At 50.6% G+C, this 9418-nt stretch overlaps 1 long non-coding RNA gene across 3 annotated transcripts; it reads left to right on the top strand.

Moving 5' to 3' along the window:
* Positions 1 to 497: 497 nt before the first annotated feature.
* On the top strand, positions 498 to 9191 carry LOC103019286 (uncharacterized). Of its 3 annotated transcripts, none has more exons than XR_009009191.1 (3): positions 498 to 1989; positions 4299 to 4391; positions 6696 to 9191. It is a non-coding gene; the product is annotated as an uncharacterized LOC103019286 (long non-coding RNA). The 3 variants fall into 3 exon arrangements; XR_009009190.1 differs by having other exon boundaries at positions 509 to 1492; positions 6557 to 9191; XR_003621673.2 differs by having other exon boundaries at positions 516 to 1492.
* Positions 9192 to 9418: the final 227 nt, after the last annotated feature.

Raw genomic sequence — 9418 nt, 5'->3', positions numbered from 1 at the left:
TTAAGACCTTTGAGACCCATTATGAACACTAACCCCTTTTAAAGGTCTCTTTTTTAAACGTCTCTTTTTAAAGAAGCTCAGCTTGGTTCTAACAGAGAAATCACAGGAAGTACTGATGGCTTCCAAATGGTGCAGTTTTCTGAGCAACAGGCCCCAGTTCTGCTTCCTCACCCCACTCTCAATAGCACCAGTGTTTTCTGCCCCACAAGCCACCTCTATAAACACACACACAGACACACACACACACACACACACACACACACACACACTATGAGGATTCTTCCTGGCCCACCCAACACAGAGTTTGCTGCCATATGAATTCTAATGGGGCCCTGCAGATAAGAAAAGACCACGCTGAGGCTAAAGAAGTATTGTGTATGGGCACCACGCCTCTCCTTTCAGTTCTCCCTCTGACTCACACACCTGGTCCCATGACACACACATTCCCACGGGCCAGGCAGATGGTGCTCTCTCTGAGATGGGCAACATCCAGGGGCAAATGTCCAGATAGCCATTGGCTACCAGGGCATCCCCTCTGAAGAGAGAGCTGCCTGGAAACAAGGTGCGGGGGTCAGCCCCACATGGGGAGGCTGAGCTCCCTCAGGGACAGTGTCAGAATGGAAAGAGAAGTGGGCCCAGCCCAAGGCTCTGGTGACTTTTTAAAGGTAGGAAGAGAAGGGCACAAAGGAAGCTGAGGAAGGGCTCGCCCAAAGCTGTAAGGAGACACCAGGGCCTGCGGTGCCAGGAGCGATTCAATAAGGAGAGCGATGCCCAGCGTCCGAAGCTGAGGGAGAGAGTGCAGATGACCGAGAGGCGGCGGTGGTGGAAGCAGATCGACCTCCAGCCCAGCGCCAGCCACCTCAATTTCCTCCAGATGATAAAGTGGCTCTGATGATAAGAGGTGATCCTGAGGCAGAAAACCTCCAGCTCAGGATTGAGCTGCAGGCCACTGACTGCATCACTCCCAGCTCTCTACTGCATTGGAAGAAGGCCCAGTGACGGAGGTGGTCGGCTCAGGCCCCCGCCCTGGGATGGGGCGGCGAAAGGCGGGAAATGAACTAGATGCTCTTGGCCCTTCTCAGATGCAGACTTCATCCTTGGCCTGGTTCTTCCCAGCTGCAGCCATTTCCCAGCCCCTCCCCAGCACGCATCGTCTCCACCCCTCTCAATCCCTCCCCTCGGCGGCCTGGCGAATCCAGATAAAGGACTCCGGCGGGCCGCGGCCAGTAACCCCACCCGTCCAGACGCGGCTGCCTGAGGGAAGGAGGGGAGGGCGGCGCCCCTTCCCAGCGGAGCGGCCTCGGAAGCGCGCAGGCATCCGAAACTCGGATCCCGAAGATGCCCAGGCTCCACCCAAAAGCCCTTAACCAGGCTCCCGGCTCTGAATCTGACAGCTGGGGATCCGACATGGCCCCCGGCCGGGCGGCGCTGAGCCCCAGTCCCCAGCCGCGGCCGTCCGCGCACGCGCACACCGTCTTGCCCGTGCGGCCAGGTCAGTTTCCCCGTCTGGGCTCCGGGCCCAGTTGCCGGAGCTTCTCGGCGCGGGGTCGGGCCAGGGCCCGGGAGCGGGCTGGCTAGAGAAGCCTGGGGACCCGCGGGCGCGCGCCACCCGAAGGCGGGTCTGGGGGGCCCTCTTGGAGCTGGGCTGAGGCCTCGCTGGAGCCCCTGGTGGCGGATCCAGGGAAAGACTGCGATTTTACTCCTCTCGCGCTGTGATCCCCGCACTGCCTGGGCACTTTTTGGCATTTTTGTGTAGTGAGAAAGCGGTGCGTGCGGTTTCAGGATAGACCATGGGACCAAGTCGTACTGCAGCGGCACCTTCCGTAGTCTTTGTCTTTGTCGCGGCGAGGATGGATCATCTAGAGGAAGGGGATGGGGAATGCACGCCATTCTCAGTCCGAAACCTGGAAATAATTTTTTGCAACAATTTCCAGCCCTCCACTTCCAATCCGTCACTAAGACCTGCGCCCTCTACCAGCTAAATAAATGGTGAATCTGCCTTCTTTTCTCTCTCTCTGTGGCCACCCCCTCTTACGTCACACATATCACAGTTTGTAATTCTGTATGTGAATTACATGATGGCACTCAGGGTGTAAGAAATGAGGCATTTCTTTATTCTGATAAATCAAATTAAATCAAGTTGGAGCCCCTCCTCTCACTGCCAAGGTGGGCAGAAACTCTAATATTAGTCATTTTCCTGGAGCCTCACCCTGTCCCTAGGTCCAGGAGGCTTAGGCCATCCTGAGAAGACACAGAGGTTGTCACTATGGCTGCCCCACACCCCCTGCACCACGTTTGGCTGCGGAGCTCCCAAAGACTGCCCAGGTTGTGTGGTGTTAATGCCATTCCCCAAATACTCCTGTAGCCATCCACATCTGAGCCCATCCCTCAGAGGCCCCATAATCCAGACCCCCAGCTCCCTGCCCTTTCTACACACCCCCATTCCCAAGTCAGGCCACTGTACCACCTCATCCATCAAAGCACCTACACTTTTACCCCCTCTCCATCTCAGCCCATCCAGTTTAACATCCTCTGTGAGCTTAGACCTGATTCTTGGGGGGCAAGGGCTGCACCATCTTATATTCTCACCAGCAACATATGAACGTTCTAGTTTCTCCACATTCTTGTCAACACTTGTTCTTGTCCATCATTTTTATTATAGCAGTGATTTCTTTGCCTATTACAGAATCTTCCATTCTTGCCTACACACCCAATAGATATGTAATAACTATGTGTTGAGTGGATGAATAGGAAAACAGGAAACGGAAGGTTTGGGCAGGAGGATGAACTCAGTTTGGTACATGTTGAGTGGGAGATGCTTTGTATCTAGGAGACTTCTGGATATAGTGGCCTCAACCTGGGACAGGGTCTAGGATGAAGGTAGAGATGGGGACCTCATTAAAATGTGGGCCTCACTAGCCCTGGGAAGTTATGTGAGGCCATAAGAAAGGGTGCATTTACCCAAGGAGAGTGTGGAAAGTGAGAGAAGGATCCAAGACAGAGCTTTGGGAAACACCAACATTTAAGGGACAGGAGAGGAAGGAGGCCCTGAGTGGAGCCTGCCACAGCGCAGCAGAGAGGTCAGAAGAGAACTGGAAAAGATTGCCACCTTGGAGAAAGCATCAAGGAGGAACGGGTCAACAGGATCAGAGACATGAGTGCTTCCCTATGAGATGGATTATTAAAAATGTCCATTGAACAAAATGGGTAAAATGTCAATACATATTGAAGTTTTGTGATGGGTACGTGGAAGTTCATTACACTATTCTCTCAACTTTCATGCACATTTGAAATTTTCCATATTTCCAAAATAATTTTTTAAAGTATCCATTGCACTAACAATGAGGAGATCACTGGTGAACTTGGCATTTGCCGAGTCTCTGGAGTGGAGGGAACAGAAACCCAATTCCAGTAAATGGGGGACTTTAAAAGGGGAGAAATCATGTATTATCATACCTGATGCATGATTCACTAATATTCCAGGAAGCAATCACTGGGCACATATACCCCAAGTATTCCTGAGAAAAGAGAAGATTGTGTGTGACAGGCATTAATTTTTCATAGCTGCTGGTGCCTCCCACACAAGGACCATTCTCAGCAGGCCCAGCAGCCAGCCAAGAGCTCTTCCTCAAAAGGAGGAAAATTGCATGCCAAGGGGTGCCTGGCTTTGCTCCTAACTCCTAGGTACTCCATTGCGGTTCTTTTCTCGGGGTTTGCCACAGGCTCAGACATCATCCCCATCTGCTGCAGATACCTGAATCACCTTTGGATCTGCTGGGTCATCAGGGCTATGAGCAAGCGCTGCCTGCCCTTCAGCCTGGACACCTGGAAGCCTTCTCTTGCTCTGGGCTCCACTCAAAGCTGGCAGCCTTACTACTTACTCCATAAATCAGAGCAGAACACCAAAATGTGACATACATTGCCACCAAAATACACAGAAGCCCAACAAGTGTGCTTCTTTCTTACTACTACTAGGGGCAGAAAACAGCAAATTCCTTTCACTTTTCAGGATGTGACAATTTTATGTGTCAACTTGACTGGGCCATTGGATGCCAAGATATTTGGTCAAACATTATTCCAGGTGTGTTTGTAAGGAATGAGATTAACATTGGATCTGTAGACTGAGTAAAGCAGATTGCCCTCCCCAGTGGGGGTGGGCCTCATCTAATTTGTTGAAATAGAACAAAAGACTGAGTAAGGGAGAATTTGCTCTCTGCCTGGCTGTCTTCAAACCAGGACACTGGTCTTCCCCTGCCTTCAGACTGGAACTAAACACCGTCCGCTCTCTTGCTTTTCAGGCCTTCAAACTTGGACTGAACTATACCACTGGCTCTCCTGGGTCTCCAGCTTAGAAACAGAAGATCACGGGACTTCTCCGCCTCCATAATCCTGTGAGTCAATTCCTTATAATACATCTCTTTGTGTCTATCTCTATATACATGTATCTATAGCTGTATCTTCTATTGATTCTGTTTCTCTGGAGAACCCTGACTAATATATCTTTCCTGGCACGATCCAGACCACTGAACACCCAGAAACTTCACTCAGGGCGCAGGGCCCTATGTTCTTATGGGATTCATCTCCCATTCTCAGCACATTTGTATCTTATCAATGCATCTAAAGTACCTGCTACTTTCCACTCTCTGTATCCTAGGAACATGATGTAATCAGTGTAGTAGACAAGTATGATGTTGTGTGTTATGGGAGGATGATCAAAATCCCCACAGGTTACATTGTAACAGAGAATCAGAGACTTGGGGAGTTTCAAGACAAGATGAGAAAGCTGTATTGCTGTCCCTGCCAAGAAAAAGAAAGCTGCTTCTGGTATTTTCCCCAGAGGAAGTTTAAAAAAAAATTCTTTTTCAGATAAATAGTTTCATATTAAGTAACAAAATATATGTCTATTTGCTCCCATAAAAAGACCATACCTAGAATAGCAGCTGCTGGAATCATCTGAGTAAGCTTATGATAATTCGCTGTCATTCTCCAAGACCTGTGCCTTCTTCACAGACCAAAGAAGTAAATTAAGTGGGATGTAATAGAAACCAACCTACATCTCTCAAGTTTTGATGAGGGCACAAGTTTCTGTGATTCTCCCAGATCTGTACCAGTTTATTGATTGGTAAGAAGAAAAAGTTCCAGAAGCTTCCACTTGGCCCTTTCTACCATAATGGCCCTTATTCCGCAGGTCTAGAGGCTCATGTGTGCTGTAAATTTCAATTATACACCCTGAAACAGAAAATACAATTGTAGGATGAGTCCAGGCACCATGCCTGGACTTGAGTCAAAACTCCAGTTGTCACCTGACCCACCTGAGCCTCTACACAGTGGCTTTCTATGTCCTCAGGAATTAGCATTAGATAAACTCAAGGTCTGCTAATCCCTGAAAAGCCTGTGTATTTTCCTTTCACAGAGCACAGTTCTCTGGCAAATGGCCTAGGGCCCTTTGTGAAAGGTAGGCTGCTAAAAGGAAGATTTACAGTATGTATCTGGGGTGGTATTGAAGGGGCTGCTCTGAAGGGTACTGACCTCTCTTCCATTCAAGGGGCTTTGGGTGAGGGACCAAAGTTCTCTTTCATAGTGGGTCAAATCAGGCTTCTGCTACCAGGCCTGGAGGGTTTTGTTTGTTGTTTTGCTTTGTTGTTTCTGTTATACATTAAGGAGGACTTAGAGGCTGCCTATCTATTTGGTCCCTTTGGTCCTATTTGGCCCTTAAACAATTAGTCTTTGCTAAAGACATCTGTGGGTTAGACCATTCTGAGTACCACTTGGCATCTGACGTCCCAGATGGCCAAGTGCTGCTGTCTGTGCTCTGCTCCCCTGGGATCCCATCATTTCCACTAAGATCATGGAGCCCATTTCTGTGGCAGTGTCTTTCACTAGTATCCCTAGCCTGCAGAGAACAAGTACTACATCATGTTTCTGAGATGCTCCCCTCACTCACATGTTTCTCCATGCCTTGGTGAAGGGAATTTCCTCCAGGCTCCATAAGAGGAAGTCGGGAGTGTGGAACTTGGCTTGGGAGTATGTGAGTGGGTCACACAGGGTAAATCCACATCAACATTGCTCCCTGCCTTAGCACTGGATTCTTTCCTCTATGTTAAAGCAAGGAATTCTGGCATTTCAATATCAATTAAGCATAGGCCTCAGTTGAATCCAGGTTTCAGTCAACCAGCTAAGCAAACAATGCAAACCACTCCTAGCTGCTCAAACTGGCACACTGACTCTAGAATCTTAGGTAAATGAACCCATATTAATAAATCCAGCCCAGTGAAAATTGTGCTCCTCCCTCCATGTACTAGCACCCACAGAAAACATTCCCACATGTATTATCCAGACTTTTTGGTGATATAAATTAGCAAAATCTTGCAATTCTTTTGATGGGGCTGCTTCTTCCTCCCCCATCTGACTCTAGAACTAGTCTTCTGAGACAGGAAAGTGTCTAATTCCAGTTTGGGACTGGAGACAATGGGATTGCTGCGTGAAGAGGCTTGGCCTCCCCCTGTGGGGTAGATTGAAATCGTGCCCATGATATATTGCTGCTCTTTCCATCCAGACGTGAAGTCTCTTTTTCACCCCTTGAATCTGGGCTGGCCTCGTGACTTGCTTTGACCAACAGGATGTGATGGAAGCGACATGATATAAGCTGCGGAGCCCAGGCCTCAGAGGCTTAGCTCCTGCCTTTATCCTCTCAGAATCCTGAGGCCACCACTGTGCCAGGAAGAAGCCGGGGATGCAGGCCCACATAAGAGAGTGGCTCAGCGCCCAGCCATCCCAGCTGAGCCCAGCATCCAGTGGATGCAGTCACCCAAGCGAACCCAGACAAGACGAGTAGAAGGACTGCCCAGCCAACCCGCAGAACTGTGTAAAAGAATGAATTGTCATTTTTAAGCCACTAAGTGTGGAGTGGCTTGTTTCTCTGCAATAAGCAACTAAAACACTTTGCAGGGTAACTTCCAAGACAAGGTCACTTCAAGGTCTTCAGGCAAGGCAGCTTGTGCTGCACAGGGGTTTACTGGAGCTGGGGGTGCTCTAAATCATCCAAATCCTGCCATATGGCCTCTAATTCCCTCCCTGAGATCAGTGCCCTAAATTTCACCTGAGATCTAGCAGCACTGTGATTTCAGCTGACAAACTGACAATGTAATTTGTTGACTGCAGCATCAAACTCCTGTCTTGATAAGTTATATAACATAGCTTAGCTCTCCCCTCCTGTTGGGCCTCCTCTCGCCTCCCCTCTTGAGTTTGTCATCTCTGGTTTACACCAAGACAGAAGAATGACATGAAAAAAAAAGGAAGTCTGAGAGCTGACCGCTTCTCAGTAGGTGTATTTGAAGTGTCAGAACACTTTCTAATTCTTGCTGGAACAGCCAGGTGGATCAGCTCGTGCCCGGACATGTGGACTCCGTGCTCCCCCCACAAATGAAACACTCGTGGTAGGCGTGTAGGGGAGCTGAGCAGACATGTCCATGTCACAGAGAGAGAGGAAGAAAGGTGACAGCAAGAGGTATGGAAGGACCAAGTCCCCCCAAGAGCACCTGGAGGGGAAATGCGGCGCGTGCTGCCCAGAGATGCTTCCCCAGAGCTCTGGGAGCACAGAGGCAGCTGCGCTTCTGACAGGGGCCCAGGAAGGGTCTCTGGAGAGTCGGTAACCTTTGAGACAGGCTTTGAAGGATGAGGAGGGCTCCACTGGCAGGGGTGGGGGGAGACATGATACCAGCAGAAGAGGCCACATGAGCAAAAGGAGAGGGAGGAAAGTCCAGGGGAGGGGATAAGTCAAGCCGGGGCTGTGGGAAAAGGAGGGAAATTGGAGCGGTGGGAGTGGCAAAACCAACTGCTCTGCTCCTGCAGAAACGTTCACTGACCTCGGGGCCTCCCCGTCAGCCGCCTCCTCCCAGCCTCTCTCAGAGCAGTTCAGCCCAGCACCTGGCAGCCAGGCCTCCCTCTATCTCACCCCCACCCTCCCCCAGGCCCCTCGCTGTGTCCCAAGCTCCCGTGGCCCTTCCAGCGGCCGCACCTCTGTTCACGCTGGGCCTCTCTTCCAGAATGCCTCTTCCCCTCTTTCCTACCAACCTCTAGCACCTCTTCTTCCAGGAAGTCTTCCCTGACCATTTCAGCTCTGCCTGACCCCCAGGTTGTATGGCATGATGGAAAGAATCAGGCCTTAAAGTTGTGGAGATCTGGGTTCAAATCCCAGCTCTGCAGTATGATCTTGATTTATTCACCTTCTCTTATTAATAGTTAATATTTCTCGGCCACGTATTATTTGCCAGGTACCATGGGTTACCTCATTTCATTCTCAGCACAGCTCTATGAGGTACTTACTATTATCATTCCCATCTTACTAGTGAGGAAACTGAAGCTCAGGGAGGTTAAGTATCTGGCCCAAGGCCACACAGCTAGGAGTGGCAGAACAGGGATTCCAGTCTGGTCTGCCAGGCTCCAATGCCTCTGCTGCAAAGCACCAAAGCACCCACTGGACCACTTCCTTTGAATGAGCATTTATTAGGCACCTCCTATGTGCCAGGCATTGTGCTGGGTTTGGGGATGTGGCCAGGGCGTGGGCAGACAAGGGCTACTCTCAAGGAGGTTTTAGCTGCGGGGACTGGAGTAAAGATTATATAGAATCCCATTGGTTACTGACCACCTCCTATAAACCGTGGAGCACGGAGCTCACGCGTATCGACCACCTCTCTCCTCCGCAGCCAGCTGACCTGCGCTCCCATACGTGCCAGGCTCTGTCACAGACCAGCTAGGTGGCCTTGGGCTGGTCACGTTATTCTCTAAACCCCAGTTTTCTCATCTATAACTTGGGATGGTAATAGCTACCCCTGAGGGAAGCTCTAATAATTAAGAGCTTCCCTCAGGGGTACCCGGCAGTGCAGGGCACATAGTCGGTGCTCAATAAAAGTTAATCCCCATCTCCCCACAGTGGCACTCACATCCAGGACCCACACAGTGCAGCAGGTCATCATCGCTCTGAGACTTTTAGCAAGCAGTGGTGGAAATAACAAGGAGGTCCCTTCAATGGCCTCCAGGTGGCAAGAAAGTTCCACACAGAGCTGTGATGGGCCATCAAGGGCACTGACATGGCTGGTCCAGCCCCAGCCCAACCTTGACCTATCCACCTCCACCACCTGCCCTTCACACCAGCAACCCCACGCCTCACTGTGAGGTGGGAGCACAGACCTCCCGCCTGTGCCCGGATGGAGGCAGGTGGCCTCAGGGCCCCCTTTGTGTCATCTGGGCAGCCCCACACTCAGCCCTGCCTTCCTTCACTGCCCATGCCCACCTGGTGGGGAAGCTGTTGCAGGCTGAGCTTTGGGTCCAGGAGTCCCAACTTCTAGTCCAGTCTCCCCATCTCTGAACTATACCTGTGTGAGTAGGAAGACTTCCCACCTAACTGGGCTATTGTGGG

The sequence above is a fragment of the Balaenoptera acutorostrata genome, chromosome 9, assembly GCF_949987535.1.
Source record: "Balaenoptera acutorostrata chromosome 9, mBalAcu1.1, whole genome shotgun sequence".
Classification (NCBI taxonomy): Eukaryota; Metazoa; Chordata; class Mammalia; order Artiodactyla; family Balaenopteridae; genus Balaenoptera; species Balaenoptera acutorostrata.
The sequence above is the reverse complement of the archived record's forward strand: the minus strand, read 5'-3'. Positions and strand labels throughout refer to the sequence as shown.